Raw genomic sequence first — 15,236 nt, 5'->3', positions numbered from 1 at the left:
CTATCCAGGACCTTCTGGCTTTCAGAGTTTCCATGGAGAATTCAGGTGTAATTTTGATAGGTTTGCCTTTATATGTTACTTGGCCTTTTTCCTTAACTGCTCTTAATATTCTTTCTTTATTCTGTATATTTGGGGTCTTGATTATAATGTGGCAAGGGGACTATTTTTCTGATCCTCTCCATTTGGTGTTCTGTAAGCTTCTACCTTCATTGGCATGTTTTTCTTTAGTTTGGGAATCTTTTCTTCTATGATTTTGTTGAATATGTTTTGTGCCCCTCAGGGATAGTTTTCTTCACCTTCTTCTATACTTATTATTCTTGAGTTTGGTCTTTTCATGGTGTCCCATATTTCTTGGATAATTTGTATTCAGGATTTGTTGAAGTTTTCTTTGGTTGATGAATCCATTTCTCCTAGTGTGTCTTCACCACCTGAGATTCTAAATTCCATCTCTTGTATTCTGTTTGTAATGCTTGTATCTGTAGTACCTGACCATTTGCCTAGCTTTTCTATTTCCTGCCTTTCTTCAGATTGTGTTTTTTTATTGTCTCTATTTCAGTTTTCAGTCCTTGCACTGTTTGAATTGTTTCTTGCAATTTTTGATTTATCTTTTTGTCCATTTCTTGCATTTTATAAATTTTTGGTTCATTTTTTCTTCCATTTCTTGCATTTTATGCTTTGCTTTTTCTTCCATTTCTTGCATTTTGGGTTGTTTTTCCTTCCATTTCTTGCATTTTTAGGGTTGTATCATCATTATGATTCTATTCATATCCTTCTACTCATTTTAAAAAGAAAAAAACTCTTCCTCAGAAAACACATTTACATAAAAAATGTAAAGCATCAGCACAACATATGTAACTCTTATATCCATATCTCCTATTCGTGCATTTTATGATGAATTGGATACCTGTATAACCAATTGCTTTGCTGGTATTTCCACCTCATAGGCTCTTCAAAGACATTATTTTTGGAATTGAATTCTCTATCTTCTTCCTTGAGATAATTTATTGCTATGACATCTAATTTATTCCAAATGTGCTACTGAGCTTGAAATCTATGCCATCTTGGATTTCATCTCTTCAAGTTCTCCATGGCCAGCCAGCATAAAGTTTTGTAAATTTTAATTTCTAAGGGGTAACAGAGATAAATTCTTTATACGTGTGGGTTTTTTGTTTGTTTTGTTTTGTGTTGTTGTTGTTTTTTGAGACAGGGTTTCTCTTTAGTTTTGGAGCCTCTCCTGGAACTAGCTCTTGTAGACTAGGCTGTCTCAAACTCACAGAGACCCTCCTGCCTCTGCCTCCCAAGTGCTGAGATTAAAGGCATGAGCCACTCAGCTATCTGTATTGTTAAAATGCAGAACACCATCATCATGTTAGTTTTTATTTACACTTTAATTTGCCCATGTATAACGGCCTCCCTACTGCCTATGTTTTGTAGCCTTCATTGTTATTTCACTTTAGTTTCTTGAAGTGCCATCCATCCTCTGTCACCAGCCTGAATTTCATATGTTGAGATGTTGTAGTTATATATCTTCATTACTTTATGAAATATTTTTGATTTCCTGACTGTGTGTTTATATTTAATTGTTACAAAAAACTTGGTATGAATTTGATTCAGATGTGTTATAACATGATTCTTTTAGCTGTTTTATTAAGCTTATTTACCGTTAAAATTTACTTTAGACACCACTCTTCATTTCCACCTAAGGAAGCACCTGAAAGATTAACAAACACAGGTGGTCTCACTTAATCGGTTTGGTTTCTCTGCAGTAATTAACAATTTATATAAAAAGCACAAAATGAAATTCTTTGGTTGAATTACAATTTCAAATATAACAGGCTATTTTATGTATAGGTAGCAGCTATAAACCACATATTAGTGCACTTGGAGAGAGATAAGAATTTACCATTGTCATGTATACCATGGGCTTGTTACTCCTTGATGCATTTGAAAGGATCAAATAAACATCACTATATAGCATAGGACTCACCAGAGAAACTGAAGATTATGTAGATATAAAAGAATATGTACCATAGAATTATCTAATGCAGTTATGAATGTAAGGATGTTTCAGGAAATATTTTGAGCATGTTAGAGACTCAAAGAACCTTATGCTATAATTTTAGGTTAAGGCATGGGAAATGGGGAAGAGTTGGATTGATATAAATCCTGGAGTCCAAAGACTAAAGATTATAAAATTCGTAGGTCTAGTACAGGAAGACATAGTTTAAAACGACAAAGCCTTCCAGAAATATTTACACAAACATACACACAAATAATATTTTACCAGCTGTGTGGATATCCTTAATCCTACCAAGTTGACATTTTAGATAATCCATTACAGAACTTTCCACTGCCCATTTGTCACTGACTGTGAAGTAACAAACAATTAAGCATCTAAAAATAGTACATTCGACCCCTGAGGGCAGCAAATGTCTGTGTTTATTTCCCTGGTATATCCTCTGTGACAGGAGAACTACTTGGTATATAATATAAATTAATCATATGTAGAACAATTAAAGAACAATAAAGGAAGAATTCTGTGTCATATTATTAAATAATAATCATTCTTGTATTAATGGATGGCTAGACTTAGACATTGAACTTAATTTAGTAAAAAGAAAGAAAATAGAAAAGAAAGACATATATAACTCAATTTTTAAATATGTTAATTAAAATAAAATTACATCATGTAACCCCTCCTTTTCCTCCCTCCAGCCCCTCCATACACCTTCTCTGTAAGTCCTCTCATGACCTCTTTGAAGTAGGTAGCCTTGTTTTCTTTCATTATTGGTGTGTGTGTGTGTGTGTGTGTGTGTGTGTGTGTATGTGTGTGTGTGTATAAATACAGTTTATCAAGCCTATTTTTGTTGTTTGTGCTTTTATGGTTTCAGATCTTAGTAATCTTCATTAAACAACCAATAATGGGATTCTTCCCAGAGAGAGACTAATTTTCTTTCTCCCAGAAGTCATTATTTATCTGTCGATCTTTATCTAAAGGTAGGAGGCTACAAAATTTTCCTCTTATATTTTAGCAATTCTATTACTATTATCATTTTTTTGTTATTTACGTAACCACTTCCAGGACAGACTACTTTACACCAGACTTCCTGATATTCTGACTTCTGTAAACTCTCCACCTCCTCTTCCCTTATATGCCCTGATGGAGGAGCTCTGTTATAGATACATCAGTTGAGACTAGTCACCCAAGACACACAGATTTCTTCCTTGTCTCTATTTGTGTTTTTTTATGTTTTCCATTTGCTACAAAGATAAACTTCTTTGATGGGGCATGATAGCTACACTTATCTGTGGATATAAATGTTAGATTTAGAATCACTAGGGAATCATGCTGTTCTAGAAAAGCTGCAGTAGTATGTCCTTGCTATATTCTAAATGTTACCTTTATCCTAACATAAGAAAACAGAGGTCTGTGAATATAGGAATTAATGACACAGTTAATATTCTCTACCCAGATATTTTGTACTCAAAAATAAAAACAATATTTAAAGCTATCAAATATGTGCCTATTTGAAAATTTCCACTTTACCAAATGAAGAAAAATCTAAGGGAGACATTATTCCCACCAAAGTTGTCACAATAAACAAATTATATTCTAAATAATGTAGTATGGGAATTCTGCCATAGATCACTTACAACTTTTCTTATTGCTTACCTTTATGTCCTCCAATTTTATTGAAGAATAATTCCTGGTAATCAGGGGTACCCTAAAATTTACTTTTCATATATTACAGAGAATAGAAATAAACTAATCAATATATTTTTATGTAGAAACATGAACTGGGTGTATCTAAGTTCAAATTTCTCAGACACTAAAGAAAGCACCTTACATTTTACCAGTGTTTATGTAGCCACTGTGTCAGAGAAAGATGTGTAAGTAAATATATTGTATCATTTTCTTTATGGGCTTCAAAGTATAATTTTCATGTATGTGGAATTATTTACAAGGCTATTTATATACAAAGTAAAATAAGAACAAGCAAAAGTTTTTCATCATAACCATTTATATTATTTATCAAAATTTAATATCTATCCTGCTACAATACAGATGATGTATTATTAAGATTTAATAAATTAATATAAAACATGAAATTTCAAAATATTCTTAGATTTGTTTTAAATGCCTGCTTTATTTGTAGGTCGGTAGAGAACAGAGGGAAAGATAATCATACAAGAATTGGCTATTTATTTTGGTGTATATTCTACTTCATAATTCATCTTTTATGTAGCTACATCACTATCAATCAACATTGTAATTTAGTCTTATATTGTGCCTGGGAATAAAGCATCCATTGTCTTTCCTTTTTGTAAAGAGTAAAATCAGCCATGAAAGTCATTACTAGGTGATTTAACAAAGGGTGGAAGATTGTCAACACAAAGAACAAATTTCTTTTACAAAGATACAGTATTGCAACAGTGAAATTGCCAGGATCATCATTGGTATGATTCATGAAAATAAAAAGTGGTAAATATATAACCTCAATAATGTCTGGCCAAAGGAAATGAGAAGGAATTGGATAAGACACAGATATGCACTACAACAGATATCAGGCAAACAAGGGTTTTAAAATTGGATTTCCATTTTATTGAGCAGCACTGAATACTATTAAATGGGCCTGGTTTGGTCCTATGTTGCTTCCCCAGCTATCAGACTGGGATTCATGAGCTTCCATTTGTTCATGTCAGCTGTTTCTGTGGGTTTCCCCAGCATGGTCTTGACCCCTTTGCTCATCACTCCTCCCTCTCTAAAACTGGATTCCAGGAGTTGGGTCAGTGCTTAACTGTGGGTATCTGCTTCTGATTCCATCAGCTACTGGATGAAGACACTAGGATGCCATATAAGGTAATCATCAATCTCATTATAGGGGAAGGGCATTTAAAGTAACTCCACTATTGCTTGGTGCCATCCTTGTGAACCTTGGACATTTACCTAGTGCTGGATTTCTCTTTAAACTTATAATGGTTCCCACTATTAAGGTATCTCTTTTCTGGTTCTCCTCTATTTTTCCCTTGAATCAATCTTCCTGATCCCTTATGTTCTCCTCCCTTCCCATTCTCCCCTTCTCTTTCCCTTCCCTCCCACCCACCATGTGCTCAATTTGTTCATGAGATCTAGTACCTTTCCCCTTCTCATGGGTGCCATGTATGCCTCTTTTAGAAACATCCTTGTTTCCTAGATTCTCCAGAGTTGTGAATTATAAACTGGTAATCCTTTGCTCTATGTTTAATATTCACTTATGAGTGAATTCATACCATGTGGTCAAAGTGGTATTATCAGAGCAATATAAAAGTAACTAATAGCTATACACTCAGGATGGTTTCTTCTACTATCATCCATTTGACTTGTAATTTCAAGATTTCATTGCATTTTTTCCACTGCATAGCACCCCATTGTGTAAATGTACCACATTTTCTTTATTCATTCATCAGTTGAGGGCCATCTACGTTGCTTCCAGGTTCTGGCTCTTACAAATAATGCTGCTATTCACATAGTGGAACAGGTGTTCTGGGTGTATGAATGTATATCCTTTGGGTATATGCCTAAGAGTGGAATTGCTGGAACTATCTTCAGGTACACTGATTCTCATTTTCCTGAGGAAACACCTACTTATTTTCCAAGTGGCTGTATGAGCTTGTGCTCCCACCAGCAGTGGAGGAGTGTTTTTCATTCTCCACATGCTTGTACTCTGAAGTCTGCAGTGTTCTTTCTCTGTATAGACATCTCTTGGTTATTCTGGTTTATGGATTATAGTCAGCACATTATCCTTAGATTTCATGTAAAATTAAACTTGAAAAGTTTTCCAAGGACAACTCTGGCTTATCTCTTCCTAACTACATTCAGAAAAATTTATATAGATGGTAATTTTAAGAATTTAGAAACTTTATTTTTTTATTTCTCATCTCTACAAATAAGCATGAAGCAGAGAACACTGTGTATGGCAAGAGTCTTTTGAAAAGACAAAATGCAACCTCAGTGACGTATTTCGTTCAGTAATGCCACACTTCCTAATCCTTTCCAAATAGCCACCAATCATTCACCAATTATTAAAATGCTCACAGTTTATGGGGAGCATTACATCTAAACCACCAAGGTATATAAGTGCATTATTCTTATAAAATCAAATTAACATTATTACTTGAGAAGTTATAATTTTTACACTTCAAATAATTTAATGTCTATAATAAGACTGCATTTTACTATAGCATAAAACCCTAACAATTCCAATATTTACTCAACCTTAAACAAAAATTGTTTGCAAAATAAGCCAGTAAATATCAATATATATTCTACTGACATACATTCAAACTATTCACTCCATAGTCTAATCCTGGGTCAAAATAAATCCTAGATGTTGAAAAAGAAACTTAGCTCAGACACTTTATGGCAATAGTAGGTACAGTTTATGCCTTACCCCTCTTTAATAATTGTTCCACGTTAAATAAAGGCAACCCTTTTCTTTCTGTTACATTCTCAGATAACAAATTTTCAAGTTATTGAGCAACACCAAAAATGAAATAAAATAAAAATTACTTAACATGGAAATCTATCACATTATCATGGCCACCAAAAAAGAAATTTGCCAGAAGGCATGGAACAGCTGTTTGGAGTCTGAACTCTTGAGTTTTATCCCAGTATAATAACCTTATATGTCAAGATAGATGATTGTTCAGTCTGCTTTTCATGCAAATTTTAAAATGTTAAGATATTCTTTTCATTCTAACTTAGAGAGGATACACCATTAATTGTTTCATGTAAGAATCTAACTGCTACATTGTAAAAGTGCAGGTTAATGTGAAGAGTGATCCCTTTTGTTAAATTTTTGAATATAATATTCAAAATATTCTATGTGAGTACAATTTGTATAATTTTAGGTTTGTTGAATTATTCACATGCATTCATTTATTCTTGATTAGTGAATCAAGTTCATAAGAATATATTTTATTTTATGACATGTGACATTAATAATTTATCACCTCACTCATTCGTGTTACTTTTAGGAAACAGTAGGAAACATTCAGCAAAGTAATTCTCAACATGACAGAGGCACTAATTCCAGGTAGCACAGCCCGACTAAGAAGAGCAATCTTGGTGAACTGGGCAAGGGGCATTAATGTTCTGTATATCACAGCCATTTGAAGAAATACAAATTTAAAATTTACAGGGAGATCTTTTCTTCAGAATCATGTCAGTAATTATAACTTATCAAATACCTTTTAGTTATGGTTTATCTTCATATTCTCAAATGGCTTTCCATTATTGCTATGTCTTTACAACATTTTAAACATGGCTATATACCTGTGATTAAGACAATACATATCCATGAATCCAGCACTACAGAAAGCGCTAGAAGGAAAACCTAGATCCAAGGAAGATAACTACATTCACAAAGACACAGGCAATATATAATCCCACTTTACAAAACACCAAAAGAAAGAGGGAGGAGAAACTACACAAAATAACTTCACTAACAATAACTCAAGCACAAAAAAGAATCATTAATCAATGGTCATTAATATCCCTCAATGTCAATGGCCTCAGCTTGCCTATAAAAAGACACAGACAAGCAGAATGGATACAAAGACAGAACCCATTCTTCTGCTGCATAGAAGAAACATATCTCCACATCAAAGACAGACGTTATCTCAGAGTAAAGGGTTGGGAAAAGATCTACCAATCAAACAGTCCCAAGAAACAAGCGGGTGTAGCAATCCTACTATCTAACAAATAAGACTTCAAATTAAAATCAATCAAAAGAGATGAAGAAGGACACTTCATATTCATCAAAGGAAAAATACATCAAGATGAAGTCTCAATTTTAAACATCTATGCCCCAAATACAAAGGCACCTACATTCATGAAAGAAACATTACTAAAGCTCAAAATGCACATAAAATCTCACACACTAATAGTAGGAGACATCAACACTCCGCTCTCTCCGCTAGACAGGACTTCCAGACAGAAACTTAACAAAGAAACAAAAGAACTAATAGAAGTTATGACCCAACTGGGTTTAACAGACATCTATAGAACATTCCACCCAAATACAAAGGGATATACCTTCTTTTCGGCACCACATGGAACCGTCTCTAAAATTGACCACATAACAGAAAACATAGCAAATCTCCACAGATACAAAAAAATTGGAATAACTCTCTGTATCTTATCAGACCACCATGCATTAACATTAGAATTCAACAAAAACACAAATCATGGAAACCCTGCAAACTCATGGAGACTGAACAATGCACAATTGCACCATCCCTGGGTAAAGGAAAAAATAAAAAAAGAAATTAAAGACTTCCTCAATTTCAATAAGAATGAAGACACAACCTACACAAACTTATGGGACACTTTGAAAGCAGTGATGAGAGGAAAGTTTATAGCACTAAGTGCCCACATGAAAAAACTGGAGAACAGTCATACTAGACAATTAACAGCACAGCTGAATGTTCTAGAACAAAAAGAAGCAACCTCACCCAGGAGGAGCAGACATCAGGAAATAATCAAACTGAGGGCAGAAATCAATCAAGTAGAAACAAAACACTGTGAAGAATCAATGAAACAAAGAGTTGGTTCTTTGAGAAAATCAATAAAATAGACAAACCTCTGTCCAAACTAACCAAAAGTAAGAGAGAGAGCATGCTAATTAACAAAATCAGGAATGAAAAAGGGGACATAACAATGGACTCAGAGGAAATCCAGAGAATCATCAGGGTATACTTTGAAAATCTGTACTCCACAAAATTTGAAAATTTAAAGGAAATGGACAATTTCCTGGATAGATATCACTTACCAAAACTAAATCAAGAGCAGATAAACAATCTAAACAGACGTATAACCCCTAATGAAATAGAAGCAGTCATCAAAAGTCTCCGAAACAAAAAAAAGCCCAGCCCCAGATGGCTTCAGTGCAGAATTCTACCAGAAATTCAAAGAAGAGCTAATTCCAATACTCCTCAAAGTATTCCACACAATAGAAGCAGGAGGCTCACTGCCAAACTCTTTTTATGAGGCTACAATTACCTTAATACCCAAGCCACACAAAGACACAACTAAGAAAGAGAACTATAGACCAATTTCCCTCATGAACATCGATGCAAAAATACTCAATAAAATACTCGCAAACCGGATTCAAGAACACATCAGAAAAATCATCCACCATGATCAAGTAGGCTTCATCCCAAGAATGCAGGGATAGTTCAACATTAGAAAATCTATCAAGAAAGCCAGTATCAGAGAGGGAGGACTGATGATCAAAGGGATTAAGACTGGGCTGGTTTAACCCCCAGAAACAGCTGACCAGACAAAGGTTAACTCTTGAATCCCAGGCATCAGCCTGGGAATCTAGCATGGGACTGATCAAGACCCCCTGAATCTGGGTGTCAGTGAGGAGGCCTAGGGAATCTATTGAGCCTTGGGCAGCAGATCAGTACCCATCCCGAGTATACACATGGACTTTGGACTCCCATAGAACAATGTGAGGTACACTCTCACCCTGAACTGTTGGGGAAGGGTCTAGGCCCTGCCCTATATGAAATGACAGACTATGAACACCCCCATGGAGGGCCTCACCCTCCCTGGGGGAATGAGGGGATAACGGGGGGGGATGGGGGGAGGGCAAGGGAGGAGGGGAGGGAAAGGGAGAGGGACCTGGAACTGACTTGTGAAGCAACCTTGTTTCTTATCTAAATTAAAAAAAAGAATAAAAAAAATAAATAAAAAAAGAAAATCTATCAAAGTAATCCATCATATTAACAAACTGCGAAAGAAAAACCACATGATCATCTCACTAGATGCTGAAAAGCCTTTGACAAAATCCAGCACCCCTTCATGATAAAGGTCCTAGAGAGATCAGGGATAACAGGAACATACCTGAATATAATAAAAGCAATATACAGTAAACCAACAGCTAACATCAAACTAAATGGAGAGAAACTCAAAGCAATTCCTCTAAAATCAGGAACAAGACAAGGCTGTCCACTCTCTCCATATCTCTTCAATATTGTACTTGAAGTTCTAGCTACAGAAATAAGACAACAAAAGGAGATAAAGGGGATACAAATAGGAAAAGAAGAAGTCAAACTTTCACTATTTGCAGATGATATGATAGTTTACATAAGTGACCCAAAAAACTCCGCAAGGTTACTCCTAGAGCTGATAAACACCTTCAGCAATGTGGCAGAATACAGGGTAAACTCAAAAAAATCAGTGGCCCTATTATATACAGATGATGAAGTGACTGAGAAAGAAATCAGAGAAACATCACCCTTTACAATAGCCAAAAACAGCATCAAATATCTGGGGATAATGTTAACCAAGGAAGTGAAAGACCTGTATATCAAGAACTTTGTGTCCTTAAAGAAAGAGAGGAGGAGGGGAGGGAATGGGAGAGGGACCTGGAACTGACCTGTGAAGCAACCTCGTTTCTTATCTAAATTGAAACTGGAAAATAAACTATAAAAAAAGAAAGAAATCAAATAAGATACCAGAAAATGGAAAGATCTCCCATGCTCTTGGATTGGTAGGATCAACATAATAAAAATGGCAGTCTTGCCAAAAGCAGTCTACAGATTCAATGCAATCCCTATCAAAATTCCATCACAATTCTTCAAGGACCTGGAAAGAGCATTAATCAACTTTATATGGAAAAACAAAAGGCCCAGGAAAGCCAAAACATGCCTATACAATAAAGGAACTTCAGGAGGCATCACCATACCTGACTTCAAGCTCTATTATAGAGCTATAGTCCTGAAAACAGCTTGGTATTGACATAAAAATAGGCAGGTAGACCAATGGAACCGAATTGAAAGCCCTAATTTTAATTCACACACCTATGAACACTTGATTTTTGACAAAGAAGCTAAAACTATACAATGGAAAAAGAAAGCATCTTCAACAAATGGTGCTGGCATAACTGGCTACTGATATGCAGAAGACTGCAGATAGACCCATGTTTATCGCCTTGTACAAAACTTAAGTCAAAATGGATCAAAGATCTCAACATAAATCCAGCCACACTGAAACCTTTAGAAGAGAAAGTGGGAGATACTCTTCAAAGAGTTGGTACTGGAGACCACTTCCTTAACATAACACCAGTGACACAGACACTGAGATCGACAATTAACAAATGGGACCTTCTGAAACTAAAAAGCTTCTGTAAGGCAAAGGACACAGTCAACAAGACAAAAAGGCAGTCCACAGAATGGGAAAAGATATTCACTAAACCTACATCTGAAAGAGGGTTAATCTCCAAAATTTACAAAGAACTCAAGAAACAAGTCTCCAAAACACTAAAGGATCCAATTAAAAGGTAGGGTACAGAACTAAATAGAGAATTCTCAATAGAGGAGGCTAAAATGGCCAAGAGACACTTAAGAAAGTGCTCAAACATCCTTAGCCATCAGGGAAATGCAAATCAAAACAACTCTGAGATACCATCTTACTCCTGTCAGAATGGCTGAAATCACAAACACCTAAGACAATTTATGCTGGAGAGGATATGGAGAGAGGGGAACATTACTCCACTGTTGGTGGGAGTGCCAACTCGTACAGCCTCTTTGGAAATCAGTGTGGAGATTCCTCAGGAAAATGGGAATTAACCTACCACAAGACCCAGCAATTCCATTCTTAGGCATATATCCAAATGAGGCAAATTCATACAACAAGGGCATCTGCTCCACTATGTTCCTAGCAGCATTATTTGTAATAGCCAGAACCTGGAAGCAACCTAGATGCCCCTCAACTGAAGAGTGGATAGAGAAAATGTGGTACATTTGCACAATGGAGTATTACTCAGCAGTAAAAAAAAACAATGGAATCTTGAAATTCGCAGGTAAATGGATAGCACTGGAAGAAACCATCCTAAGTGAGGTAACCCAGTCGCAAAAAGACAAATATGGTATGTACTCAATCATATATGGATTATAGACATGGATCAGGATAGTGCCAGTCCACACTTCCACTGATAGCGAGTCTGGGAAACAGGAAAGAACCTAAAAGATATGCATATATGCATAGAGAAGAGGATTGAGACAAGATCCTCTGAATTGATGGGGAACATGGCGAGGGGTGGGGCGGAGTGGGAGCTGGGAAGAAGAGAGGGGGAGAAGAGGAAGAGAGAGTAGGTCATGGGGGAACAGGAAGTTGCGTGGGTTTGGGTAGAATAGGGGGAAGAGGGAATCATAGGTTAGAAGAGAGATCAGGCACCAGAGTGACCTCTATTGATCTAAAGGGATAACACCAACTGGCAAGCTAAGCAATAGTGGAGAGACCACCTCGAATGCCCATTCCTGATAATGAACTTGATGTCTATAACCATCCGGGAGCCTTCATCCAGTGATAAATAGAAGCAGAGGCAAACACACAATTAAGCACTGAACTGAACCCAAGGAACCCAGTGACAGAGACAGAGGAGTGATGAGCAAATTGGCAAAGAATGGGCTGGCAAAACCAGCAGAGACAGCTGATCTGAACAGGGGAGAGCTCTTGGACACCAGACCGACAGTGGGGAGGCCAGCATGGGACTGATCTGGACCCCCCCAAATGTGAGTGTCAGCGAGAAGACCTGGGCAACCTATGGGGCCCTGAGCAGTGGATCATTGTCTATCCCTGTAATACAAACACTCATCTTGTGCCCATAGCTCAAAGAGGGATGCTCTCTCAGCCTGGACTCTTAGGGGAGTGCCTGGACCCTACCTGGATTGAAATGACAGACTCTAGATATCCCCTATGTGGAAGGAATTGGCAATAGGGTGGGAGACTGGGGGGAAGGGGAGTGTGGGAGGAGGGGAGGGAGAGGGAACTGGGATTGACATGTAAAACAAGCTATTTAAAATTAAAATAAAAAAATGATAAAAGAAAAAAAAAAGATAATGCATTAATTGGAATGAGGCCTAATTCCTGCATTTAGACTAGTAAATATCCACTGGAAACATATAAGGCAATAATTATAGTGAACTTCATATTTAACATACAGATTCTCAAAACAGTCCCATGTGACAAACGTTTCCTAGTTTCAAGTGGAAGAACTGTTGTCTATGGTGATTTTGTCAGGTTTCTACAGACTAAGATGGTAGCCAGAGAGTGATACTGGAGACAGAATCCTGCATTTGCCTCATAGATATGCAAGAACAATTTTTTCTTTCTCACGGGGATGCTCTTAGCATGTGGTTTGCTTGGTTTAAAAGATTAAGTTCAAATATTTGAATAGTGTACCAACAGGTAGCAAAGCTAGTATAGAGGTGAATTGAAGTCTAATGTTGGAAGGATATCTATTGACAGACGTGTCTCTTCTTTATAACAGATCAGTATTTTTTCTCTTAAGTTCTCTCAAAATATCTCTGCGTTTTTTGGAATTACCATTTAACTACATCAGTTTTGTTCTTCCACTTCCCTATTCTCCCCAGAACCCTTTCAGTTCACCCTTCCCATTGCTTGCTCTCAAATAAATGGTCTCTATTTCTTTAACTGTATAGTATTTTTGTGTGTTTCTTCATATTTAAATACAACCTGCTCAGTCTGTAAAGAGTTACTTGTTTGTGTATGATTTCAGGGCTGATCACTTGGTATTAGAAAACCAAGATAATCAGTGCATTTCTAAAATTATACAATTATTTTCTGAAACTTGGTATGAAAACAAGAACCAGATATGTAGTTGAATAAGTATGCTTGACATGTTGAAATCAAACCACCACCAAATCTAAGTTCCATTGTTTGGCTCAGTTAAGTGGTTTGAATGGGAACTGCCACCTACCCTATGCTTATGCATTGGAACACTTTGTCCCTGTTTGATAGCCCAGTTTGGGAAGGTTATGGAAATTTTAGAAGTTGTGGCCTTTCTAGAGGAAACGGGGATGTTGGGATTTGATACTTTATGACCTTGTCCTATTTTATGATCTTTCTTTCTGATTTCTCTTTGTGAATGAAATGCAACTTGTCACTTTTTTTCTTCCAGAATCTATAAGACACTCTTCCATCCATTAGGGATTCTCTGTCCCTCTGTGAAACTATAAGAGGTTTAGAGTCATGATATTTTATCACAGAAAGCAAACTGAGATGGAATTTGATAACAAATAATTGAAGGGGTTTTGTAGTTGTTTTTGTTTTTTGTTGTAAGTAACCTGATAATGTTGATTTTTAGAAAGGATGTAGAAGATTTTGAAATAGAAACTTTGAAATAGAAACAAGGTTGAAATCAGATATTAATGGACCTTTCTATTGGAGTCTGAGAACAATGTGGATTTTGGTGTCCAAGAATAAGAGGTTTCAGAGGAGGAAAAAAGACTATATTAATAACGTGGCTAGAGTGTTCATTGCAAGCTGGAAGCTGAACTTGACTGTGTAGTCCAAGTGGTGCCAGCTTTGCAGGGGTGAGTGCAGTAGCATTTAATGAAACATGAATTCTTCCTTCATAAAGAGTGGGGCTAATGCCAGGAAATCTGTTTAAGATACCAAGCTCCTGCAATAAGGCTTTGAGAGGCCTTTGAGTCAAGCTGTACGTGTGAGTACTGCATTGTGATGGAAATCAGAAAATATTGGAGATGCTTGAGTCATGGAAATTTGTCAAGGAGAACAGCAAACAGGGAGTATTTGCCCAGCAGGGTTTCAGTCTTATTTTAGTCTGACCTTTCCTCACTATGTTCCTATTCCTCTTTGGTAATTGGATACATATTCTGTGTAAATTGGAAGTACATAATATATTTGTTTTGAAGACAGCCACAGTTAGGGGTTCCCTTCAGTCTCAATTCACAAACTTAATTTTAGTTGCTTTCATATTGTTATTGATCATTAGATACTTTAACTGGCTATGAATTTGTTAGAAAAATTATAAAAATAAAATTCTGAACCCATTGCTTCAGGATAAATTTACATTTGTTCTGGTTTGTTTTATTTGAAAGAAAATATCATTATCCCAAATGTAACATGTAATTTAATTTTGAGTTTTCAAGCACTTAAGGTAGAATATATAAAATAATTCATGGTAGTAAAATGTATGAGAAGAAAAACAATAATACATTGTAAAATTCTGCAATTATCATACTGTAATGAAAATTAAAATGTCAATGATAATTTTGTACTCATTGATACTGTGAAACATGGTAGGTTTCCCTTCAATTAAACTAAACTCTAAGTGAATCAAGAGTGATACCATTTTATTCCTCAAAAGTAACAATATTCCCCATAAATACTTTAACCTGGATGACCTATGATTAATACA

Source organism: Mesocricetus auratus, unplaced genomic scaffold, assembly GCF_017639785.1.
Source record: "Mesocricetus auratus isolate SY011 unplaced genomic scaffold, BCM_Maur_2.0 Super-Scaffold_100003, whole genome shotgun sequence".
Taxonomy (NCBI): Eukaryota; Metazoa; Chordata; class Mammalia; order Rodentia; family Cricetidae; genus Mesocricetus; species Mesocricetus auratus.
This window is presented reverse-complemented; position numbering follows the sequence as displayed.